This window comes from Phyllostomus discolor, chromosome 4, assembly GCF_004126475.2.
Source record: "Phyllostomus discolor isolate MPI-MPIP mPhyDis1 chromosome 4, mPhyDis1.pri.v3, whole genome shotgun sequence".
NCBI classification, from domain to species: domain Eukaryota; kingdom Metazoa; phylum Chordata; class Mammalia; order Chiroptera; family Phyllostomidae; genus Phyllostomus; species Phyllostomus discolor.
In genome coordinates, this window is record NC_040906.2 from 36984566 (window position 1) to 36994764 (window position 10199).

General features: G+C 42.2%; 1 protein-coding gene across 4 annotated transcripts in view; it reads right to left on the reverse strand.

Annotated features, from left to right (window-relative positions):
- The window catches only part of MFSD6 (major facilitator superfamily domain containing 6), a 65953-nt gene extending 56653 nt beyond the window's left edge, over positions 1 to 9300 (reverse strand). Inside the window, exons 1-3 of one of the 4 annotated variants that reach the window (XM_036023165.1) lie at positions 8824 to 9297; positions 8235 to 8362; positions 5370 to 5472 (exon numbers count right to left, since the gene is read on the reverse strand). The gene's annotated coding sequence lies outside the window, so the exon portion shown is untranslated. Of the gene's footprint in view, positions 1 to 5369; positions 5473 to 8234; positions 8363 to 8823 lie in introns of all 4 variants that reach the window. The other 3 variants (XM_036023164.1, XM_036023166.1, XM_028509021.2) reach the window with 3 other exon arrangements.
- Positions 9301 to 10199: the final 899 nt, after the last annotated feature.

Sequence of the window (10199 nt, forward strand, 5' to 3'; positions counted from 1 at the left end):
AAACATGGCTTCAGTAATAAAAGCCAAGTGATTTTTGCTTTCGCTTTGTGAAATTAAACATCAATAAAAATTTTGTAATTTAGGTCCTTAGACCTTATCAACCATGATGCAAGTAGATTCCTATTTATTAGTTTTGTGCTTCTGATTAAATATTGTGCCAGTAGCATATGATGAAACCTGAAGCAGGCCCCAGAACCTCATTCCCTCCTACCTCTCAAATCAATTTCCTGTCTTAAAACAAGCTCAGTGCAAGGAACAAGTAACAGTTCAAATTATAGCATGAACAAACTGTTTTTTAAATAATTGTATCTTGTTTCTCCAACAAAAATATCCACTAGATGTTCTAAACATGAAGAGAAATTAATTTAATATGCTACTAATGATACTCTGCATTTATTTGTCAAGAAGAAAAACAATGTAGGAATTTAAGGAGGTTAGAAGCTTTGTAAAAACAGAACCAATCCATAGTCATCTCTCTCTAAACAGTGAGCAATAACAGCCAGATAGGGCAATGAAATTGTTCAGGATAACCAAACTGATAAAACAGGCTGAGCTTTCAGTATTAACTGTACTTCAATTGCTGAAGCTTAGAAACCATATCCCCACTGAAAGAATATTATAAATAGTGGTGGTACCCAGATTACTGGACCAGGAGTACTAAAAGAACCTAAAGGTTCATTTCCTTTTAAAAGGAAATCCTTTCTACTTTTCAATCTGGGGTGCCAGTAACACATCTCCCAAAACAGGTCTACCCAGAGCTTCCCTATTCACGCCCTTGTAGCCAAGAGCCGGGGCAGTGGGCGTGGCATCACCAGCCACCTGCTTCCTCCAGGGCAACGGCTGCAACCTGTTCCAGTCTTTGAAAACTCTGTGTGTGTGTGTGTGTGTGTGTGTGTGTGACATATATAGCACATATGCATTCTGCTCACTTTCATATATTGATGCTACCACCATACATTTACTTCTCTAATAAATGTTAATGCAATTCTTATTAGCTTTCCATCTTTATGCATTTTCTCTCATGGGGGACCCTACAACTGCAACTATTTTCATGAAGGAGCCTGGGAAATCTATCAACATTGAAATAGTATTTTCAAACACAAGAGATACAGGGTGAGCAGAGCAGAGAAAGAGGGACAGATGAAACCTGGTCAGCCGCAGCAAGGGCCAAAGGTTTTACAGAAAGGTTTTCCTTAATAAATTATTGCTTCTTATGTTTTGGAAGCAATTTATATAGAATATATTTTGGTAAAAAAAAGAAAGACATTCCAATTCTATTAAAATGTCTTTTGGGCCCTGACCAGTGTAGCCCAGTGGGGTGGGCATCGTCTAACAAAGAGAAAGATCACCAGGTGGATTCCTGGTCAGGGCATGTGCCTGGGTTGTGGGCCTGGTCCCCATTTGGGATGTATAGGAGAGGCAACTGATTGATGTTTCTGTCTCACATTGATGTTTCTCTCCCTCTCTTTCTCCTGCCCTTCCCCCTCTCTAAAAATAACTAAATAAAATCTTTGAAATGTTTTTTGGTTCATTTTTAACTCTGGTTATGGAATCCCTGTTTTATACACATAGACACACATACACAATTTTTTTTTCAGATCTTTCCAGAATAGGACTTAGGGAAATACAATTACTGTAGGACTATCAGGTCCAAGATTTAAAAGCACTAGGAACACAGGAAAAGTAGATGGTGGAAAAAGAAAAATTATAAGGAGAAATAAAAACACAACTCCAGGTATTAGTAATATAACATTAAGTTACAGCGCTAATACATGTATTATATATGTGATATAATACTATATTTGTAAGTGATTGATAATGCTTGTTTATTATTATTTGGCTATTCCGATACTATTAGACCCAGAGGAAGTTAAGAGGTTTGAAGAAACTATAATCTATCCATAAACAAGCCATTTAAAACAGAAATTTAAAGATGCTTCTTTCTCAGACACATCTTTTAAGAGTTTACAGTTTACATCAAAATATAGATCTCAAGGTTTAAAATATGTTTTTCTATAGATCTGTAGTTGCCATCAGTTATTTTTATTTATATCCCCTAAATACACCTTAGTTTAAAACAATAATTTATATCCTAAGCACATTCCAGTATACATAATCTAAAATTGTTTTACTTCATATGCTTTTAGGACTCTAAGAAGTTGAGAGTTACCAAGTGCTATCAATTTCTTTAAGAAAAAATATTCATTACATAGCTCATGAAAAGCAAAAGATTTAATATAAATGCCATACCAGTACTTTTGAAAATGAAAATATTCAATGATGTTAGGATGAAGATTGATAGACACTTTGATTAAATGAGAACAGAAATATAAACTTTTTAGAAGACAAAGATTTAAGTTTAACCATGTTTATTTCAGTAGTTTTCATAAATTAAACAAAGTAAGCAGTGAGTAATAGGAACAGTTAAGTTATGTTATATCCATATGAGAGAAAAATAGAACCTTATATCCATGGGATAGAAAAATAGAACTTAATTAATAGAACTTAAAAGAACTTAACTTAAAAGAATTAACAGAATATGGGGGGATATTCACACTCTATGCATCACATTAGGTGAAATAAAAGCAGGATGCAAATTTCTATGTATTATAAGCATTTATATTTGAAAGTCTATATACTTCATACTAAACACATTTTAGAAACAGACTTGAAGAAAATAATACCAAAATGTTACTAGGGGTTGTCTCTGAGAAGTAAAATTAGAGGAGTTACTTTAATTTTTTTCTTATACTTTACTGGATTTTTTTTCAATGAAAATTTATCACTTTGAAAATACATACAGCAGGCATCCCTCTGTTTTTGTTTTTTTTTCTTTGTTTGTTTGTTTTATAAATTGAAGGCAAGACCCTCCACCAGCAAAAAAACAAACAAAAAAGAAAGAGAAACAGACGTGCTTTCTTGCGATACTCACTTTACTGTGGTGGTCTAGAACTGAACCAGCAATATCTCTGAGGTAGGCCTGTGTTTTAAAAAGCACTGTTTTTGTCTTTTTTATCCTCATCTGAGGACCTTTTGTCATTGCTTTTAGAGAGAGAGGAATGGGAAGGGGGGAGGGAAGCAGAGAGATAGACAGACAGACAGACATCAGTGTGAGAGAGAAACATCAATTTGCTGCAAAGCACTGTTTTAAATACAAGGCCCATGAGTGACAATGGGGACACCCTTGATCCTGGAGTTCCTGAAAGGTCTTGAGGAGTTGCTCAATTGAAGTCTGCTTAACCTGCAACTGAAGGAACCTGTTACAAGGGCTTTGAGACATTCTTTAACAAGATTATACCTTCAAAATACAGGGAACCTCATTATATAGGAAAGACAATTAAAATGTGTGTCATTTTTGCCATTTTGAAAGTTTAACAATAGAGACTTTTATTCAAACTCCCCCATAAAAGTGAGTTTAGGTTCCATTTGTATATGAGAGACCGACTCCATAGGTATTACTTTGAAATAGAATTAAGGCACTCCATAATAGCTACAGAAGCTTGCCTATGCTGAATAAGACTAGTGCATTTCTTAAAAAGTCAGACAGTGTGCATGCCACTTTGTATGGTCCTGCTTTATGTGTTTAATGTGTGGGCTTCAGGCTTTGCTCTGTTGAGAGAGACCTTGCTTATCTTGGGCCCAAGGGTATTCCACTTTAATGTAGTCCCAAAAAGTTCCCAGAGCAGCTACGAGCAGTGGCTTCACAAAGCTCATAAGGACTTACTCCTCCACTGTGCTGGGGCTCAGAGTTCCTCCAGGAGTCCTGGGATCTGATGGCCACGTCTGTGCTCTTCATCACACCTGGCTGTGCAATGGAGGTGTCTCCAATAACCCAACAGGGAGCTAACCACCAGCCCAGCCTCCTCACTCACTTTCCCTTGGCACAGTTAACCCACAAATCAGGCTTGCTGAGACAACATCAGTTCCTCTTTCTAGTTCTCTTTTTATGCTCTGTAAAGCCACACCAAAGCTCCCTCTGGACACTGCTGACTCACGATGTCTGTCTCCCTCTCATCCCTCAGTCCCACTCTTGTTCTCAGATCAGAACACTTCCTCACAGTCATTCAAAGTCGGACTTTCCTGTTTTCTACTTGCAGAATGTTCCCCGAATGTCTCCGCTTCTCAAGTGCACACCAGAACAAATGTTACAAAAGGTGTCTCACCATCCTTGACTCAACCCCATTTCATACCTCTGGAATATGGTTTTTCTAAGAGCCTAGACTGCCCTCTTAATTTTCATTCCACCCCACACATCCTAAAATGCAAAAGCACACCTGGCCACCAGGTAATACAGAGCTCTCATTCACATTTCCAAATCTTAGCATCCCTTCAACACCATCCCTGCACGTCCGTAGCGCAGCCACATTTGCAGGTGGAGGGTACTTAAAATACAGCCGGGGGCAGTTTTGGGTGCTGAGGTAGAGTACACGTGTGCTTGTGTGCTATTTGGAGCCACAAATTAACAACCAACATTGTAATACCCATAGTAGACATACATTAACATACAGGCTCACGGTTTAGGTGTCTTACATTTGTTTTCTTACTTGTTTTGGTTTGGTTTGGTTTTCTGTTTTGGCCTCCACACCAGTAAATCCTTGTCTTAGCAAATGACTCTGCTAGTTTCCAAAAGCTGCCTGGCCAACCATCTCAATTTAGACAATGCCATATTACAAAGTAGTGAATAACTATCTCCTAAATATGGAAAGCAAAAACCAGCTACAAAGCAAATGTTACTGAAATCCAAAAGCAGGGCTAAGTAGTAGTAACTCATCATTCAGGATTTAGGACAACCAATCAGGCTGACACAGGCCCCTTTCACCCTCCAAAACGCTAGTAAAATACAGTAAATGGTCACAGACAGCTAATGTTAATTAACCACTGAGGAATTATACCCAGATGGAATGTTCTTAATGGAGACATTAGGGTGTTTTCATTGTCACACATATAATTCACATCAGATGTATGTTTGCCTTTTCCAGGAATCCAAAATGGTGTGCCCTGGGAAATGCCACATTTGTTTTGCTTTGAAGGAAAAAGTTTTACTTAAACTGGCTTAGTAATAGGGAAGGATTTTGCCCTTGATTTCAAGGTTTAAAGAGAAGCTGTTGAGCAACAGAGCTTCTTAAATCAAAAGGCTGAGATTTCCTTCTGTCCTAAACATAACCGGAACCTTCAACAAAATGTTGGATGGCACCTAAAATTGTCAGAATATCCCTCCTGCAAAATAATTTTACAGTGCCCATTTCCTCAGGGCTGTCTATCATATTTAAAATAAACTAACCTGGCCCTGGCTGGGTGGCTACCAGTTGTTTGGAGCACTGTCCCATATACCAAAAGGTGTGGGTTTGATTCCCAGTCAGAGCACATACCTAGGCTGTGGGTTCAGTCCCCAGTTTGGGCATGTACAGAGGCAACTGACTGAAGTTCCTCTCTCATAGCGATGTTTCTCTTTCTCTCTCCCTTCCTCTCTCTCTAAAGAAAAAAAAATCAAACATATCCTTGGGTGAGGATTAAAAAAATGTAAAATAAACTAATCTTATTCAGATTCCCTTCATGTACAAAACACCAAGAAAAGTATTTTCTTGCTCCTGAAAAGTATGAATATATTTGCCTCTGCATTTCTACATCTCAGCAGGGAAATGTATTAATTTTTAAGGATTTTATGTAATATTAACAAAAGTCACTGCAATGGCTTTTTGTTAATATTACATAAAACTGAGCAGAACTGTGGGACTGTATATCATAACTATAGATGCACATCAAATAAGAAAAACTTGATAACTTGCTTCTCCTGAAATTATGTTACTAATTACTAAGTATTAAAGATAATTACACCAGAAGTCATCCAAATGCTGTAATTTCATTAAATGACACAGCAGGTAAATTGACCTCTCCTCCTCCTGCCTCCTACCTCAAGAACAATCATGCTTCCGTAGACAACCCCCACCAACTAGCAAGACCAGAAGAGATTCTTATTGCCCCACACTAGCAGATAAATTCCTGAGTGCATCAAAGCATTCTTACTAAGGAGGAAAAATGGGGGTGTGTAGAACAAGCTACAGATACTGCTAGAAAAGGTAAAAAGTCAGTCATCTAAGACTCTTCACCCTTTGCTCCAACACCTCCAATCCCTAGAACACTGCCTTGCTCTTTGATCTCCAAGTCTCATTTCACTTTCCTAACATTACAGAATTTAGGTGCTCCATTTTTTTTCTTATTTTGGGTTTGTATGAGGTGACTCTACTTTTTCTTTTGTTTATTTTTAGTTTATATAATAAAATACTATGTGCTTGTTGCAATTTTTTTAAAAGCCCAAACCTAATTTTATAAGGTAAAAAGTAAAAGCACCCTCTTCTCTTCATCTTATCCCCTTCCTTCAGGCAGCCACAGTCAACAGTCTGGGGATGATGAGGTGTACGTATGGCTGTATGCAGGTTTAAGTATGTGCATACTACACATCTCTTCTGCAATTTCCTTTTTTCACTTACTGTATCTTGATTTTTCTCAAGACAATATACCAGAGCAGCTAACAGACACATTAACATTATTGCATTTCTTTCCCCTACAATGAGATTGCTAAAGCAAAATTTACTGAATGTGAAAACAAGCAAAACAACAAATCATGTCAGCCTAAAATTAAATATATCTTTGGTTATATTAGTTTTTACACTCACTTTCCACCTAAAAAATGGTGATAACAAATGGGTAAACACACATATGCATTAATATATAAGTATGTTGAAATGAGATTAATCTTCAAAGATAAGAAGCAGAGGATGGCACCTGTGTAGGTAGTGAGGCTTAATGAGTTCTAAATAGGGAGGGACACCATGTGGAAATTTCCTGGGCTTTGGAGCCAGAAACAAGGGGTCCTATGCAACTCCACCTCTTACTGATGGTGTGTTTTAAGTTCCTTAACCATTCCTTCCTTCTAAGCTTCCTTTTCAACATCAACAAACTGGGGGAAAGACGCACAGATATTTAGAAAGCAGGTGTTTAAGATGGTGTCTTGAACACAGTAAGTGCCCCCAAAGTGCTTTATTACGGTTAATAATCCAAAAACGACATATGATAGATGATGATTCAGTACCTTATACCTGCAAACCTTTCTATTTTGTTTACCTTTGTTTTAGTTTGCCTTCATATTTTTATATTTACCTTATTTGTATAGATACATAAAGTACCTTAAAAATTAATTACTATAAACATGCTTAGCAGCTTTAATGAATTACTGAAATATAATCCTCTCTCCTTCTACTCTCCAGAGTTATCTTGCACTGGGCTCATTAGCAATGTCCCAGCCTTCTGCTTGCTATGCAATCCTCAATTTTACTTACAACTTGTGGCACACCATCTGACAACCACTAAATAACTGAAAATACCTTCCTTGTCTGCTGATGACCAGCAGCTTAAGGTGTCAAAAGCCAACCTTCCCAATGACCAGGCTTCCTATCCTATCCTTTTACTTAACAAGGACATCAATGATGCATAGCCCATTAGCTGGCTAGAGGCCATGTCTTGGGGAAGGGATGCTCTGCAAACACTATGGATCTACCAAATACACATCTGTTTTCATCACCTGTGGTTGGTCAACTGTATGTCCACCCATCGTTTTTATTCATCCATACTGAAGATTTAGATTAGATTGAGGTTTTAGATTTCCACAAAATCCTAAACTTCTAGAATAGTTTGGGGAAAATTTGGCCACTATACTTTCCAACCATCTCCTTTTACAAAGAGAAAACTGAGGCTCAGGCACATGTGACAGGCCCACCGACAAACAACTATTTAGACAGCAGCTGGGATAAGAACCTCAGCTCTTTAATTTTGTGTTCTTTCCTCCAACTAATCAGCAAGGTTTTATCTGTTCCAGTAGCTCAGGAAGGTGTTTATTAAATATTTTTGGACGAAAGGAAAGGTTTGCAGTTGCCAATGTGTGTGGGAGGGTCAGAATGCACCGTGTACCAGCCTTGGGGTAATTAATCCACCTGTCTGTCCAGGTGGGGTTAGGATAAATGAAGGAGTAAGTGCATTTGGACTCTCTCGCCATCCTACTTAAGTTTACAAGGGGCTGTTTAGGGAATAAATGGGACCCAGAAAGACTGGTAACCCCCATCACTATCCCAAAAGGTCTCTAAGGACATGTTACACCAAGCTGAAGAAGCATGAAGTGGGGGATTTCTTCTAGGGTGGTATCAGGCAGGGGAAGGGATATTGTTTTCGTATTTATTCACCTGAGGAAGCAGACGCTGTCAGTTTCCTCCTCTTGACACACTAGTGGCCACGTCCTTGTCACTGAGGCTGTCTGGTGAGTCTTGACTCCTTTCTCCCAAGGATGTTTACCGCAAGGGCGCGAGCGGGCCTGGACCAAGAAGGGCCGGGTCACTGGGGCCCAGCCCTCAGTCCCCACCCATCCAGCCCCCTCCCCTGGTGCTTTGGGAGCCCCGGGAGGGCTCCCGCGAGCAGCGCCTTTGTTTTCCCGACTCCAGTTACGTTTACGGAAGTGCTGCCTGCGCCCAGAGCGCAGGGGGTGCCGGCTGTGTCTCCCCCCAGCACCCGGCAAAGATGACAACAGACAGAGAAGCCGGGGGGAGGGAGGGCGCGGTGGGCCAGTGGGACGGGAAACGGAGACACCCGCGCACGGCCTGTCTCAGGGCCCCTCTTCTAACGCCCTCTCCCCCAAAAGCAGGTGTGCGTGCCGCGCTGAGTGGGGGGCTACCAGTCCTGCAGCCCTGCGGGTCCCCCGCAGGGGAGGCCAGGGTGGAGCTGCCCGGCCGCGGGCGCGGAGCGCGTTCCCTCCCCCGCGCACCGGCCCGGACTCACCTGCTGCAAGCGGAGGCGGCGCTCAGCTGCACGGGGCTCGGGGAGCCATCTCCCCCTGGCGCGGGGCGGCAACTAGGGGCGCCCGGGTGGCGACGGTCCGGGCGGCGCGCACCATCTCCGGCTCCCTGGGGGCTGCGGCGGGCGGGGCGCGGCCGAGGGATGCGGGCCGGGTGGAGCGATCGCGAGCGGGGAGCTGTCGCACGCACCCCCGCGACGTTCCTCCTTGCTGTTCTCCTCCCGCCGGGCCTCCACCGCTTGCTACCGGCTCAACCCGTTTCTGGGCCGAGCTCCGAGGACCCGCCGCCAGGTGCAGCGCTCCGCCTCCTGCGGCGGGTGCGTCGGCGGCCGCTCCTCCCGGCCTAGTGCCCGCCCTAGCGGCCCCCGGGGACCTCAGGACCCAGCCCTGCTGGGGATGCCTTCTACGGAGGGGAAACCGGACCTCGAGATGCTCTCCCCGCACCCCACCAGGCTCCTGGCTGAGACCCGCGTGCCGGGGAAGCAGGCCTCGCTCCGGGGGTAGGGTGGGGGAGGGAGGAGCAGGGAGTTGAGGGCCTCCTGGCTGGGAATTGTAATAATAATTGTAGCAGACGTTTATTAAGCGCTTATTAAGGCCAAGCACAGGGCTAACGCTATTAATGCGTTACCTCAGTGTCTCTAGTATCGGCCTTGGCAGACTGTCCTCAGTTGACACGGGAGAGAGGATATGGGCGGGGACGGGCGACAAACAACAGGGGTTTCAGGACTCACCGGGAAGGCGATACACTGAGGCTGAGGCGCCCTTTCAAACTGAGAAGGTGCTTCTGGGTGTATCTGCCTGGCGCCTTGCTGAGGAGTTAACTGTGTGTGTTGCACTAAGAACGTAAAGTTGTATTTCTGGTTAGACAGAAGTGGGGAGATGAAGGTGTTTGTGAAAGGTATCGTTCCCTCAGCAGATACTTTTGTGTGTTTCTAATGGGCTTCAGGGATGCCAGGTCCTGTTCTCAGGAAACTTATGGTTTTGTTCTGGCGATAACAACAACACTAATAATGGCAGTAAACATTTATGGACATATATGTGCAGCACTAGTGAAGGTTTACCATAAGCCTAAAAGTATAGGTGATATTCCCATTTTAGAGCTGAGAAAACGGAGGCTGAAATTGAACGTGACCTATCCAAAATTACTAAACAGTAAAAGGGAGAGTAGTCCTCCTTTTATCTCTGGGGTTTAAGCTTTTAACCATGAAATCATATTGATGAGTGCTTTATAGTCCCTGAAGCTTTAGGATTTGAGGTCCCCCTTTAGGAAGAATAAAACAACATCACAAATACCAAGTGGCACTGGCACCCTCCTGGAGTTTAGGAAAGGTCCCTGAAGTTTAAGCTACATTAGTCTTGC